Source organism: Toxorhynchites rutilus, chromosome 3, assembly GCF_029784135.1.
Source record: "Toxorhynchites rutilus septentrionalis strain SRP chromosome 3, ASM2978413v1, whole genome shotgun sequence".
Taxonomy (NCBI): domain Eukaryota; kingdom Metazoa; phylum Arthropoda; class Insecta; order Diptera; family Culicidae; genus Toxorhynchites; species Toxorhynchites rutilus.
This window is the reverse complement of record NC_073746.1, coordinates 191,088,355-191,104,889: the sequence shown is the minus strand read 5'-3', so window position 1 is coordinate 191,104,889 and position 16,535 is coordinate 191,088,355. Positions and strand designations below refer to the sequence as shown.

Here is a 16,535-nt window from a genome sequence, read left to right as displayed (position 1 = left end):
AAAATTACACTTTTCCTCCTCAATATTGTCATGTAGAATACAATAATTGGACTGATCTAATTCGCCTAGTCAAATAGTATTCAGATGGATATTAGATTTTCGTTATGTTTTTTATCTGTTTTCTTCATATGTGTTTGTATGAATATAAAAAAAATCGCCCTTAAGTTAAAAACAAAAAGAAATACAAACAACAATTAGCGTATGACTACAGTTCAGCATTAGAAGTTGGTTCTGGCGTACATTATTTTTAATACAACACCGTGATCAATTCAAGTAGATTCGTCCAATTTATCCCTGCATATCGACGAATACGTTAGTGATGACTTATCGAGTACACTGGATTCTTTTTTACGCGACTTTTATTAGGTTTTTTTATGCGATTTTCTTGAAATTAGGCGAATTGTTTTATGCAATTTTTATAAAATTACCCAATTAGCCTCGTTGGGAAGGGAAATCCTGCGAGTGCTGTTATGACGAGCGTGTCCTGATGACGGAGCATTTTTTTGACACGCATGCATCAATCGCTTAAAAAAGAATTCAGTGTATTGTTCTCCGAGTGAACCAGGGTTCCTGGTCGACTGTTGCGTCGAGATAAGGGGCTGTCCATATACCACGTAGACAACTTTAGGGGGGTAGGGGGTACGAAAGCGTCCACACTTGTCCATGATGAGGAGGGTGGGGGTACAGATAATGTCCACGTGGACACGTTAAGGTGAAGGTGGAAGGAAGCCACAAATGGCTGCCACAATGGCGCTCATTCCTTTCATCTCCCTCCCTCACCCGAAAATCAGTAATTTTGCGAAACAGTGCGAAGAAAATTATCGTTTTCGCACACTTGCCATCAAGTAATATCAACCAAACTCTAATCGATTACTCACAAGATATTAAATTTTCATCTGGCGTCGCACTGTATAGTCAAAAACGTCGGAAAACTCGAGCTAGTGCTCTGAAAGTTAAATTTTAAATTTTCTGCAATGGTTTTGTTTGTATTGGTGAAAGCATCGTTATTTTTTCTACACTGATGCCAACCACATAATCGAAACAGATATAAAAACCATTCAATAAAATGTTATTCCTGAGTCATAGCGTTTCATGTCATGAAAATCAATACACCCATACCTCGCTATACGGCCGCTCTTTATATGGCATTTCGCTATAACGGCCCTCTTCATTTAATTCAGGTTTTCGCTTTACGGCTTAAAATGATTCATTATAACGGCAGAAAAAAACTTTTTTTCGATGTCAATATATAGCCATTTCATGTCAAACCGATGTAGTAGTTTTCAAATTTTCGTCAAAAGTAGTAGTTTTGTTCCTTGTAGGAAAATAGTGGTCCCGTGTTTCTTATTTTTCGTAGAGGTGCCTATTTACATTGTAGGGTGTTCCGAAAAATCAACTTTTTCCCGATTGAATTTGTGTTGTAACAATTGATTCCATATACGGCTTTTCGCTTTGCGGCCAAGTTTCGTGGAACGGATCTAGGCCGTAAAGCGAGGTATGGGTGTAAAAAAAATATAAAAATAAATAAATATCAACAATACAATGGTTATTTTACGTTTGATGGGTCTATAATGTAAGTGCAACTTTAACTTTAATTAAAAAAATGAATTGCAGAGCTCGGAACACTGCCACGGCTGCCTATGCTATCAAAAATAGTAAACGGAAAAGTATTACATTCAATCAAAATGCCTCGGCCAACAAAGAGAAGGGTTAAGACTCTCCAACGTAAATATGTGAAAACAATGCGATCAACGAAGGAAAATATTAAGAAATTATCAATATCGAGTTACTGTGCGGAAGAACTTGTTGATACCAAAAGAGCCCCAATTCGCATGTGTTATAAATTTGCTCATGATACGCTCACGTATAATCAGAATTTTGCTTCATTAGCATTAGCATTAGCATTGAGCAAGTTGCACAATATCGTAGGTGGTACGAATTCAGAACTGTTAAGTCAAAAACTAGCCCACATCCGTTGCTGATGATTGGTAATATCTCTTAGAAGAAGGCATGCTTTCTCCAACAGTTAAGAATTGTCCTGGCCACGTCCTTGCAACTGCTGAGGAAAGGGGAGGAATGTTAGTTCGACATTTACTTGAGAGAGATGCAGAGAACTCTACGACCTCTCATAAATGTCTCGGGAATTTAGGAATGTGTTAGTAGGGAAGGTGAGCCATAGGATACACTCAGCCGGTGTTACTGGCGCAAGTTACTATTACTATTACTATTACTATTACTATTACTACAGTCAACCCTCTCTAACTCGATATCCGAGGGACCGTCGAGTTAGGGAGGTATCGAGTTATGGAGGAATGTGCCATGAGTTTAATTAATTTGTTGGTTTCTGATGGATTATTTGTCATGTACGTAGAGAAGTGATCAAGTTCTCTTGGTACAGAAATCTCTTTATCTGTTGATGTTACTATTCTGTCATCATTTTTTATGTTACGAGTCATTGCTCTCGTGCTTACTCCTAATATGTTTAAATTTTTTAGTTCGTCAGAAGTTGTTATTATTCTCGACAAAGCATCTGCTCCTACATTCGATTTTCCTGATATATATTCAATTGAAAAATCATATTCTTCTAAATCAAGACGCATTCTGGTTAATTTTGATGTTGGATTTTTCATTCCGAACAGATAAACTAATGGTCTATGGTCTGTTTGTACTAAAAATTTTCTACCGTATAGGTAAGGTTTGAAATAATTAATAGCCCAATGTATGGCTGTTAATTCCTTCAGAATAACTGGTTTATTTTTCTCGCCAGGTGTAAAAGTTTTACTTGCAAATGCTATTGGTAAATTTCCGTTTAGTGTTTGTTGTGACAATACAGCTCCACAGCCAATGTCTGAAGCATCTGTTGTTAATATAAATTGCTTCGTAAAATCTGGATATTGGAGTAATCTAGGTGACATTAATGAATTTCGTAATATGTTGAATGCGTTTTGGCAATTATCTGTCCATCTGAATTTTGAATCCTTTTTTAGAAGTTGGTTAAGTGGATTTGCAATCAATGCAAAATTTGGTACAAATTTTCGATAATAATTACAAAATGCAACGAATCTTCTGACTTCATCTGCATTTTTTGGGATTGGGTAATTTTGAATTACTGAAAATTTAGAATCATCTGGTAACATGCCATGCTCTGTTATTTTATGACCTAGAAAGGTAACTTCAGTGCTAAAAAATTTGCATTTCTGAGCATTAAGTTTCAAATTATAAAATCTTAATCGTTCAAAAACTTGAGTCAAATTTGAAATATGATGATTAACTGAACATCCCGTGACGATAATATCGTCAATATAAATAAAGGATATTTCTGGAGTTAAACCAGCCATTGCAATGGTCATCATGCGTTGAAAACTGTTTGGGCTTATATTTAATCCAAACGGTAATCTCGTAAACTGATAATGTCCATTTTGTGTTGAAAATGCTGTAAATTTTCTAGACTCATTGTCCAAAGGTATTTGATGAAAACCTGACATGAGATCTAAAGTTGAAAAATATTTTGCTCTTCCAAGTTGGTCTAAAATATCATCAATTCTTGGTAGAGGAAATTTGTCTGCTAAAATTTTCTTGTTCAGTTGTCTGAAATCGACAACTAAACGCCATTTCTTGTCATTGTCACAAGATTTTTTTGGTACAAGAAGAATTGGTGAATTATATGGTGAAACCGAGGGTTCGATTATATTACTCTCTAACATTTTATTCACTTGTCTATTTATTTCATTATGTTGAGCATGAATCGTCTTGTAATTAGGAATATATACAGGTACTTTGTCGTTAAGAACAATATTCTGTGAATAGAAATTGTTTCTAGTCACATCCTCCTCTGGGAGACAAAATATATCTTGATATCTAGCAATTAAATTTTTAAACTTGTCTTTAGCATATATGGGGATTTTTTCTGTATCTATGATTTTAAAAATTTCATCGAATCTCTTATTATTTTTGTTATTACTATTAAGTATTGTATAATTATTTAAAATACTTAATGTAGGTTTAAATTCTGAATAGTGTATATACAAAGGTTTGTTTGTGGTATTTACAAATTTTACATAGGGTTTTGCTGGTGAAATTATAATATTTCCACAGAAAACTCCTGGATAAATTTCTTCCGAATGAACTACCATATCTTCTATAATATTTAAATATGGTATCCTTCTAACTACTTCACTACGGCTTGGTAACATGAAGCCTTCTTTTAAATTATCTTCTATTGGTATTGAAATTTGTACATTAGCTATATTAAAGGTAAGTAGCCAATATTCATAGTCTATTAAACACTTATAATTTATTAAAAAATCCCTTCCTAGTATACCGTCTGCTTGTATTGGTAGGTCTGCGGTAACTAGATGAAAATCATGATTTAAAGTTAAAGTATTATTAAAACACATAGCTGTATTTGTTATACCTAAAGTTTCTACACTGTTTTCCGTAATTCCGGTTAATTTAATTTTATTGTTACTATTTACAGGTTGAGTTGGGAGAATATTTCGTGCTTTAAACAACGAAATATCTGCACCGGTGTCAATGATTAGGTTGCATACTTTATTTCCAGTCATGTGCACTTTGACCTGAATAAAGTTTGATGCATTTAAATTTATTGTCAAAATCGGTGAGTCTGACCGTAACAATTGTCCAGTTAGTCGACATCTGCGTTCAATTGTTACTGGTTGACTAAAAAATAATCAGAATTGTAATTTCCTGATTGCGTCGTTTGATTGTTGGGGTTAGGTACTGTATTGTTGTTATTGAATGGTACCAAAGCTTGGCAATTATTATCCGATTCAATTTGTGGATAAAATTGATTATTGTTAGTATGTGCGTTCCGTCGAGGAATATTTTGATGATTTACAGCGTACATCCTAGCTGGAATGTTATTTCTATTGTAAGTTCCGTTAGGATTTCTATTGTTATTCTGGTAGAAATTTCTTTGAGTAGGATATTGTTGTGACCCTTGGTTGAAATTTCTGTTAATGGGATATTGTTGCCAATTCCGATTGAAATTTCTGTTGTTATTTGGGTATCTATTCTGATATCCGCATTGAGAATAATTTCTCTGGTTGAATCGATCGGTCATCATTGAATTTCTATGGTTAATATTGTGGTTTAAGTACTTGTTATTATTCTGTCCAGAATTGTTTGGTTGCCTGTTTTTTATCGAATGCAGTACTACTGCATTTGTGTCTCTATTTCCCGTCTTCTCGTTCTCCACCATGACATTGATGGCTTCTTGGAGATTATCAAATTTTCCAATTCTTAACATCATTTTCGTTTCTTTATTTGATGTCTCGTCGATAAGTGTTTGGATTGCTGCCTTTTGAGACATTTTCCTCGCTACATTGTCAGGAATTTGTTCTCTAATATAAGTGTCTTTCAATTTGTCTGCTAAAACATCGAGTTGTTTAATAAAATTCTCGATTTCATTGGCGTTTTTCAATTTTAAATTTTTCAAATTAGCTAATGCTAAATCTGAATTTCCTTTTTCTTCACAATTTGACTTTATCTTGGTTGTGATCTCGTCGTATTCGATGGGAGTTGTGGAAAATAAGTTTCTTGCTTTTCCACTCAACTTTGTCAATATTACTTGAATCGCTGCAGCTTTATTTACATCTGGTACTATTGTACTAGTCAGATTAACTGCATCAATAAAGGATTTTACTCCACCTGGACTTCCATCATAGGTGGGTATAAGTGTTGCTAGTTCAGCAGCTGTCTTAATACTTAACGCCATTATCTTTTTGTTGTTTGCTCTTAGATACCAAACTACAATTTTTGCTAGTATTTTGAGCTTAAATTTTCTCTTGACCAGATTTATTTCACTGCGCACTCTTAACAATGAGTCTTCAGTGTCTGGTTTCAAATATTGGAGTAAGCCAGGAGGTTTTTCGCTTGTTTCCGGCTCACTGTCATATTCTCGTTGTATAACTTGAGAATTGTCAAGTAATTTTATACACTTTTGGTATATTACCTTCAATGCTCCGTAGGTTTCTACTTCTTCATTCCACTTAGATGCATTGATTCTGAATTCGAATGTTTTTAAAACTATTCTATATTCCTCCAAGTTTTCTTGTATTTGCTGTCTTTTTATTTCAATATTTTGTAAGGTCCTAGGTCGAAGTTTATTTTTGGTTAGGTTTTGAAATTCTTTCTTTAAATGGAATTCGATTTCTCTAAGTCGATCCATTGAAGAGAACTTGTTCGTTTAATTTGTACACCCTACTTCTCATTTTGTTGGTGTAATCTCTTGCCAGTTTCATAATCTATCCAGGTAATTGGATCATCTCCAGGCAATTCACGTATTCGAGTTAACAATTCTTCCCAAGAATTGAATACTTCGCTCGTTTGTAATGGAGCAAATGGTCCCGTTCCTTTACCTTTTCCTACTTCATCTAGGAATTCTAGAAATTCTTTGAGCTCGACTTCCGAAATCATTTTGTATGTTATTTGTATTTAATTATTGATGAGAAAAAGATTAAATTTATTTTTAAATAGGAGGAGAGAGGAAGAGAGAAAAAAAAAAAATGTATATACGCATATGTGTTTTTATGCTATCTCCTGTAGACCAGCGATAGTTCGAGCGGCTCTCAAAGCTTCTGTCCGCGTACAATTTTTATACAGTTTGTAAACTTTGTTTAATGCAAGCAATAGTGTGATGATTAAAATCACACACAATATAACTTCATTAGTTTCATGGAATCGAGAATGCTGCTCAAGGTAATTTAGAACTGTGACCTGTGGATCTCCAGTATTCGTTACCTTTTTAGAGCTAAACAATCCCATGTTAGTTCATATTCGAATTCCTTAAAGTTTCATTATTATTCGTGTTACATTCGTGATTCATTAATTTATTTCATTAATTTATTTCATTAATTCTTTGATGATATTTGAATGATAAAAATTATTTAATTGTATAATATCTACTTGCATTTCATTTATTTAGTCTTCTTTTTTTTTCAAATAACTCACTCTTGTTTCATCATATCATTTTGATTAAAAAAAAATTTCTGAAGTGAACTTTCATCGTATATAATCTACAGACGTAATCGATAAAAAAAAACAGATTTAATCATTTACTTGAAAACTTCCTTTGGACCACCGTCTAGGTTGATTTGCTGCTCATCTGTTTGCTGCTCACGCTGCTGCTGCTAGTTGATGGCCTTCGCCGGGAATTTTCTTCTGCGCCTCTTTTGGTTTTCTATCTACCCGCCTGCCAGTTCCTTACTGCTGGCAGTGGTCTCGCCTTCCAAGGAGCACTTGCGAGCCAACTCTTAGGCATCTTTTTTCCATGTTCATTGCACAGGTCGTTGTTCACTGGACACTTCGGTAATTGTTGTTACAGTCCGTTATCTGACTTTTTTTTTTTTTTTACATGGCCCTTTCGCACTGCGATACAGTTAGTCTTTCTTCTGGCACTGTTTCTCTCACTACTCAGTTAGCTGCTTTTTTTTTTTTCTCTGGCACCGTTTCGCACTGCGATAAAAAAGTTCTGAAGTGATAATCAGTAATGTCCATGCTTTGTTCACTCCAATTTTTGGGTTCACATTTACTATCACAGTTTAGTACATTGTTGTGATACGGCTGGTTGGTTTTGCACACACTTTTTCTTGCTTTGTTTCACTCAGCCACACCAAGAATTTCGATTACTAATTCTTATCAGCGAACTTCATTTCACTCTTGCACCGCAGTACTCTTGCTCACTTTCATCCTCAATAATATTGCACTGGATCTCCTGGAATTCCGCCGATTTTCCGATGAATTCAAATACCGTCGCACATCTAGATCGCTTTTCCTGTGGCTCGTTTTACGTGTCGAGCACTATCATATCGCACTCGCATCCGAAGATTGCATGAATTCTTTTTAAAACACGGTCGCCATCATCATTTTTAAATTTTTAGATTTTTAGATTTTAGATTTCTAGATTTTTAGATCTTCAGATTTTTAGATTTTTGGATGTTTAGATTTTTAGAATTTCAGTTTTCAAATTCTTTGGGTTTTTAGATTTCTATATTTTCAATTTTTAGATTTTTCAAGATTTATAATCAGATTTTTGCTTCATATGCAAATAAACCTTCTATAAATATTTATATTTTATATTTTTTTTTTCAAATGTATTCTAAGACTCGTGTCAGTGAAGCGCCACACAATCTGATAAGTGAATTGATCTATTTACATACGAGGATCAAAACAAACGAAACAAATTGCTCTTCTCTCATAAATTATTACCCCATTTTTACACGTGGCTTGACCTATACTACTACAATGGCTTCCTTCCACGTCCACCTTTAACAAATATTTTTAAGAAGTGCGTTCAGATCAGTTTTCAAAAATAAAGGAAATTTGTTTTGCATTATTAAGAATGTTTAAGCTTTTCGCCCAATATTCGAATATTTTTTCCATATCATCGAACTTCTTCACTGTGAGAATAAACATGATATGGCGAACTGCCGATAGATTTTTTTTTCTGCAGAATACATATGGAATGTTGATAACTTGATGAAATGATCGGAATATTTGGAGAATTTTCCAAATTATTTGAGAAGGACTTAGCGAAACGAGTGCTATCTAAATCTCTATAATACCTGCTCTAAAACAGAGATATTGAAAGAAGCAGATTCAGCTCATCTTTTCTGATGGACAGTACCTCCATTCCCGAATATTTCCCGAATCTAGCGTCCATTTTGCGATGTTATTTTTGATGAGCTGAGTTAGGTATGCTCAGCACCGGAGAGCGGTTTATTAAGGCGCGTCCACATTATGCCGAATGATGCCGATCGGCCTGTACCAGGCGGCATATTCGGTTCGTTATGTAATGTAGACGCCACATCGGGTACACGAAGCCGGAACCCCATCGGATGTACGAAGCCGTCACAAACACACGAAGCACAATGTCGTCAACGCTAATTTACTTCGTTTTGTTTTGGTTCGACTTTCTCGAACCGGACCCACTTGTTTCGGGTTGGGTTCGGTTTGTTTCGAGTTGGTTTTCGGCACGTCGGCAAGCCCGGGCGATACGTCCACATTTAGTCGGCTTTACCGGGCGGCCAAGGCCGCTCGGCGTAATGTGGACGCGTCTTTAAGGATCACTATGCCGTACCGAACGAATGATTAGGATATTACAAGTGAGATTTCCGTCAATTAGCACATGTTATTACGACATTCTTGTTTTTCAAGGGGGCTTTGGATCCGAGATTAGATTACATATTCTGCACCACAACCAAGAGGAGACTCCTATCAAAACGATCAACGGCATGATCGAAATCACAAGCGATAAGTCTTCCTGATTTATGTTTGGAATTGAACCTGACAATTCTACGTTTTATGGAATCGAAAATCGAAAATATTTTCAAAATATTTTTTTCTTTGTTCTAATTTTCGCTTCAATATCTGAGCTAGTATCTCGCAGTCAAAGTTGAGTAAAGAAGTATGCCTAAATCCATAGGTTGTTTCTTCATTCGAAATGCATACGACACATTTTTTTTAATAGTACATCGATTAGCTTCAATTAAAACAACATTCAATTGAGCTAAATCATTTCAGAAGTCTTCGGAAAAACGCTTTTCGATTGACACTCGTTTCTCGAATATTTCTGCAGACGAATAATTCTACTGCCAAATAAGTTTCTTCAGACGTTGTTTCATGCGTCATTTGATTATAGGTTATTGATTCAGCTGTGATTTTACGATTACAAGAAAAAAAAACTTGATTGTGCCGTTTTACTGTTGTACAGTTGGTGGATCACACCATTGAGGAAGATGGCGGTTCCTTCGGCTGAAGAAGGGCCGGGATGATAGCTCAGGATTTGGACACTTGGGAAAATTAAACACATAGGAAAATGAAAACACTGGAATACTTCTAAACACAAATGGAAAGATTTATTCGCGATGGTATACTTTGAAAAGTAGGATGTGGAATGAAAAACACTTGTGGAAACAATCTAAATGATCTTGCTCGGGTAATGGTTCGAATCGGAATGAATTATATAGAAAGGAAACGGTTCTCTTCGTTTGTTATGTTGTATATGTTGTAAGCTGAGAAATGCTGCTGTCTGTAGTAGTGCAATGCACCACATATTGCATTATTGAAGGGTGGGGAGTGGATTGGATGGGGATAAGGATAGGGATGGACATTGGAAATTGGAAATAGGGGTACTTGCTCAACATTCGCGCTGTCGATCGCGAACAACAGTTCTTTGAAGGGTCCAGAGATGAACCAGCCTTCGGTTGAAAATCTATTTAATAAAAAAAGATCTTTGAAGTCACCGAAGAAATGTTTATAATTTCAGTAAGATTATTTAGAGTGTAATCCTAATGTCGAATGGAATCAATAGTGTTTTCGTTTTCGCTTCACGTTAAAACCATTAGAAAAGCAGATATGTATTTGGCGTTGGTTATTTCGAAAAGGGATTTTGAAGGAGTAGTATTTTGAGCTTAATATCAGTTATCATAGTGGGATTATTCCCCAAACGTTGATGAAAAAAGTTTTGTATTGCGCTGTCAACAACAGTTAAAATGAGATACTGCAGCTGGACAGAGTACAGTTGAGAAGTTTTAGAACTTTTGCCTACTTCATTTTTTGAAAATATGATTTACGGATACGAATGAATCGGAAAATTTGTAGCCTCCGTTAACAAAAAGAGCATGTTTTTTTTGTTTCTCTCGTCATTAAAAACACCAAATATAAAATAAGACTAATTTAAAATTGAATATGGGCACAATGTAATTATTTCCTTTTTATTCAATTAATATATATGGAAGAATGTCCACATGTCCATGCTTGTCCACGGAGGGGGAGAGGGAGTTATAATTGTGCTTCTTCTGTCCACGTGATATGTGGACAGCCCCTAACCTCATAAATAATAACAGGTTTCTAAACTAAGCAACCGTGTTGACCGGCGTAAATCACTCAAGGAAATTTTTCTTTCGTTTTATTGTTTGAACTGTGTCATTGAACGTGAAATTAAAATTATCTCTCCGAAATAATTTTCAATTATATTTCCTCATATTTCAACTGGTGTTCTGACCATGATTTGAATAATGGAAACCATCACGCTCAACTCTCCAGTTTTTTTTTCCGCGGAAACACGACCACAAGAAAAAGATGGTGTGACGTCAAATCGCATGATTTCGGCGGCCAATTGACATCATCAAACTCTGAATGGAAAATCAGTAATTACTATCGATTTTTTGTTCACCTATATTGATATAAAAAACAAAATCATTGGAATTCCGAATCTTGAAATGAGTAACCCTGTAAAATATTACTAAAATGTGCCGTACTATGTACAATTAATATGACACGTAAGAAATATAAATATGTCGTATTTTTTATACATCACGCGACTGCACATTATTGTAAAAAAGAATTGAACAAATTGCCTCCTTATATATATGAGCAAAGCACACAATTCAATTCCACGCAAGTCATCCATAACACACCTTTCACAGAAAAAAATCGATTTGAAGATGCACTGTACCATCACCGCCGTTTCAAACTTTGACGAATCATTCTCACATCGCCGACTGAATTAGATTGCGTTCATCAGAGGAGAAAATAATAAATGTATCAGAAAACGGTTGCAGTAATAATGAAAGCAAAATCATTTCAAAGTATAACGAGTATATAAGACCGAAGTGAAAGAAAAAAAGAAAAACAAGAGAAAGTCAAATACTTTTCCATATCGTAGCGTTTTGATTCACCGAATTAAAAACTGACGCCAATTTGTTCAAGTATGTACGTAAATCATGCACCGTTAGATATAAAAGTTCTTCGTTCGATCATTTCTCCTGCCTTTCCTATTGAAAAGAATGAATATCGTTGTGAGAGAATGCATTTGGTAATTAGCCTAGATGTGTTACTTTTTAATGTATAGCGAAATAGGAAAATTTGGCAAATCAGGTGCGTGTATGCTGGTCTTCAACACTTAAAGAGTAACTGCGTTATTTGAACGAGAAACACTATTTTTGAAATCTCAATATTAACTCATGTTAATTTGTGGTTAGCTTGAAAATTGACATTGTTCCCCAATATTCTTCTTCTGCTAACGAACCAAGGAACTTCGCCGCCTCAAGGTAGTGTGGTTTGTGACATTTTTATTAGTACTTGGTTGAGATTTCATGTCAAATAATTCTTGAATGTAATGCGCGACCACATTATAAATCGGAAGATACTTCTTCGACGAAAAATCTCCCGGCCAGAAATATTGGAAAGGGAATCACTTCATGTGTCATTCAATCCGATCTGGCATCAATTTTATGACATTCTGAAATGTTGTCCAAATGACCCAATTTTGGTATCCTTTTTGGGTTGACTAATAAAACAAGAATGAAATTTTTTTTCTAAGTGAATACTAAACAGCTTGTTAAATTATAATCAAAATGAAATCGATATATATATTTGATCAAAACTGGATCAGGTGTTTTTTACAGTCTTACTTTATAGCTAACTTAATATAATTGGAAGTGTTCGGCAGAGACAATGGTCTAAACATTGATCAATATCAATTTATAATCAGTAAATGCATCATATAGTGTGGAAGGTGACTGTATCAAAACTTTCCAATTGAGCCGACGTTTTTTTATTTGTGTCATTAAAGCAGATGTGGTGTGTTGATGGAAGACAACGCTTTTACTTTGTTCAATTTCAGTCTTTCTCTTTCAATTGCTTGGTGTAAATAATAATTAATAACCAATCATTGTACCAACCTTCGCGCAGCAGTTTTTGGTAGAGCGCCTAATAGTAATTGCAAAATCGCAATTTTTCATTGTTACTTATCCTATATAACCTGTTGATAGCCACAACTTTCGCACACTATACACTTAACTCAAACGTGCCATCTTTTATCTGTCCTTTTTTCTTTTGCCCTAGAACTTCACATTTTAACGTTTCCAAATATATATTGAAACATTCGCAACATCCGGTCGAGCTTGGTTATGCTCTTAAATAACTTTATAATGTCACTTTTTTGTATTGTGGCCGTGAATAGTCGTATCAGGAGACGCCATGTATTTTTCAGCTCAACCAAGCTCAGCTTCCCAACCTCGCTGATTTTTGGTGCTTTCAGTATTTTTTTTGCTGAATTCGTTGAATGGTTTAATCGTTAGATTTCACTTGATTTCCTAGCCCGGCTGGAATCTTACATATGTTTGATAGTATGCAGGGTGTTCAATAAGTTCGAATAAACTTTAAAAATGCGTTAAAAATTGAAAATACTATATATTCTTTCCTGTGTAAATTTTTATTGACGCAGTGTTTATTGAGAACCTTTACGACATATTAGCTTGGAGCTTCCCCCTTTTGTGCTGTATGACGACCTTGAGACGTTTCTCAAAAGAATCGCACGCGGCACGCACATGGTCCATCTCGTCCAAGATTTTGAAAATGAGCTTCTTAAATTTATCCATGCTGCTCAATTTATTTTCGTTCTGCTTGACCAGCATGCACGACCATGCATAAAAGTCCAGGGGACTAAGGTCCGGGGAGCTGGGAGGGTACAAAGTATCGAGAAAATCAGTCAACTTCTCCCGACACCACGCTTGGACGATATTTTCCGTGCGCCGTCCTGTTGAAAGATATAATGAACCTTCCCGTAGAGGTCCTGAAATGCCGGGCCACAACCTTCTCCAAGACCACGGTCTTATAGTACGCGGCGTTGATTTTCACATTCTTCTCGATAAACACCAGTGGGACCTTCCCACGCCTGGATACGGCCCCCAAACCATCACCGACGCGGCGCTCTGGCACCGCTGGATGGGGATGTGGGATGGGCGCCGACGTTGGCCGGCATCCCCCAGCCGATCATTTCGGACATTGTGCTGCTGTTGTAAGACGAAGAGTTTCTCATCAGAAAACGAGTGCGTGCCATGAAAATATCAGTTTGGCTTTGTCCAGCGTCTTCTTTGTTGTTGCCTTCGTTACCCCGTACACCTTGCGTTTCTTGTACGGCTTGTATCCCAGGTCCTTAGTAATGATGGTTTGGGCAGTCCCGATCGACACACAATGAATGACAGCAAGTCGACACCGTGCGCGTCGGTTAGCCCAAGGCGTTGTATTATAGGTGGACCGCAATGTCAAAATTGCTGTTTGGCCATTGCTCGTGAAAAAACAAATTTGTTTACAAAACAAGTCGTATCATTTGGTGACAAATGCATTTGTTGGCAAAATAGCTGCTCGCGCTTTATTATCGAATCATAACAGTGCAGAAGGATGTTTTAGTATATCTTTTCGCCTTTCTTTCCAAGCAAAATGTACTTCTGTTTGGCTCCCATCGGCGGGGAAAAGAGTACTATCAGCTTACGGCGATGATGACAAAAAATAACGCTGATTGTGGCTCCACTGATTTCGCTCAGGTAGGAGGAGAATGCTGTGCATATACCGGGAAGGGCCGTTACAAGTAATTGGCTAGAGCAAAAGGAGGTTGTGCATTATATTCCACGAATATATATTTGCTTATTTTTTCCTTCAATTATTTTCCTTAGCGAGTTGACATTGAAATCTTAAAAACACACCCAAACAAAAAGTAAATAATTCTGAAAGTTACGTCTCGCTACTCGTCTCACGTCATGTCCTGAAAGTGTCAAGAACGAAGCACCTATAGTTCAGCATCTTGGGTTAGCCTATGTATGAAGTTAAAGCTAATACCAATACCAATACACAGAATGCACATGGTGCGCACCCGAGATGAAAAAAAAGGTGGGAAGATTCACGGGTTTTGCTTGTGTTAAACTCTGATTGTATTAGTAGCCAGGAAGATAAGAAGTTCACATACCAGGCATAACAGTCAGTTACTCAAATGGTACAAAATTGAATGTGTCAACGAATAACGTTGAAAGAGGATATACAGAAAATAATTACATATTTTCAAAAAATATTTTTCGCGTTACATTCATCATTTGAAAAATAAACAGAACATGTCACGAACCAAAATGTTTCATTTTTGTTATTTCTTCTTATATCAGAATTAGTATTCTAATTTTTACTATGTTTGGATTTTAGAGCATCTTCATGGTAGTTTATCTCTTGACAGCAATTGTAATTCCTTTTTTCACAATTAGGGTGCTGAACACTTCATTCGTCTAAAACTAGGACGGAAGTAGAAAACTTTTCGTCTCGATTTAGGTCATATGGAGTCTATTCAATTTATTTTTCAAGTGCATTTTACACGGAAAAAAACTTGCTACTTTTTTCTCATGCGCTGTAAAATGTTTTTCGTCAAACTATGACTTTGTTCATTTACGTTTTTGGTCGATGTAACGAGAAGCAAAATAAGATTGAAATAAAGTTTAGAACACCTCAACAATACTAAAATTTCAGTTTCTGCTAAAATTTCAGTTGGGCCCCTATGATTTTGAACGCTACCATTGATTTAAGAAAAAATACTAATTTGTTCATTTCATCTGCTTATTTTTACTTTTAATAACAACACTTTTCCTATGTAGTGGACTATTATAAGAAAAGTAACATACATAAACAAAATCTGTGACGTCAGATTTAAAAATCTTCCCACCTTTCATTTTCCATCTCGGTGCGCACCTACACAACGATGAAAAGTTGTATTCGAACTTATTGAACACCCTGTATATATCTCTAGAGTACTTTCTAATCGCAAGGGAACTACACTATAGAGACCCTTCTGGGGTCTCGTGAATCTCGTTCTAATATTTCTTCCCTTCCTCTGGTGACTGTAAGAATATGACCGGCGTCGTTGACTATTTAAAGACATTCAGTGTGTTCTTTGTGTAATTTCGCTGGTTCAGGTCAATCACGGAGAGCAACTATGAAGTGTACAGTCTACCCAAACTCAAAACTTTCAAATCAGTCGGATATCCGTAAATAATTTTATCTATTTTTTTTACTTTTTATGCCTACAGGCCGTGTCTGACCCAGCGCCAAGTCTAGCATACGCTTTCAAAACATAAAACACTTCTAGACTGCAACATCTAACGCATGTGAGTTATTCTGGCGCTTGATGTGAAACCGTCCAAGGTGGCACGGATCAACTTATTCAGTTTTGTTGGGAAATCATGTTCGAATATTATCTGCCACAAAATATGACTTGTCTGAAAGTTGGATTCTTTGAACTTATCGAGGATTAGTCGCGAGGTGAGCGTTTGGTCCGTTATTGAACGCACCTCTCACCACCAAAAGATTTCAAAAACCTCAATCTGCAGAACAGGATGCGGAATTGAGAAGGGTTATGCCTCGATAATTGCTGCAGTCAAGACGATGTCCCTTCTTGTAGATATGAGTCCTTCCAACCAGTCCGAAGACAATTCTTCCTCGGTCCATACCCTCAGGATGATCCGATAAACAGCATTATAATACCATTCGCCCCAAACTATACAATCTTTTTTCGCCTCTTCGAATGTCGGTGGATCCACAGCTGGTTCATCCTCGTACGTTGGGCAACCGTTGCATTCCAAGTCGACATTAGGTCCTCGAAAGGTCCTCACGTCGATGACGTTAAAGAATTGCTTCGATTTAGGCTCCGTTAACCGTGATTTGGGCACTCTCCATACGATTTCCCGAGGATT

General features: G+C 36.2%; 2 protein-coding genes across 2 annotated transcripts in view; one reads left to right on the top strand and one right to left on the bottom strand.

Annotated features, from left to right (window-relative positions):
• The window catches only part of LOC129779259 (mucin-4-like), a 120,076-nt gene that overhangs the window by 22,100 nt on the left and 81,441 nt on the right, over positions 1 to 16,535 (top strand). The gene's annotated exons all lie outside the window — the stretch shown is intronic.
• The window catches only part of LOC129779260 (uncharacterized), an 81,351-nt gene continuing 71,860 nt past the window's right edge, over positions 7,045 to 16,535 (bottom strand). The window contains exon 2 of the mRNA XM_055786647.1: positions 7,045 to 7,357. The gene's annotated coding sequence lies outside the window, so the exon portion shown is untranslated. The remainder of the gene's footprint in view (positions 7,358 to 16,535) is intronic.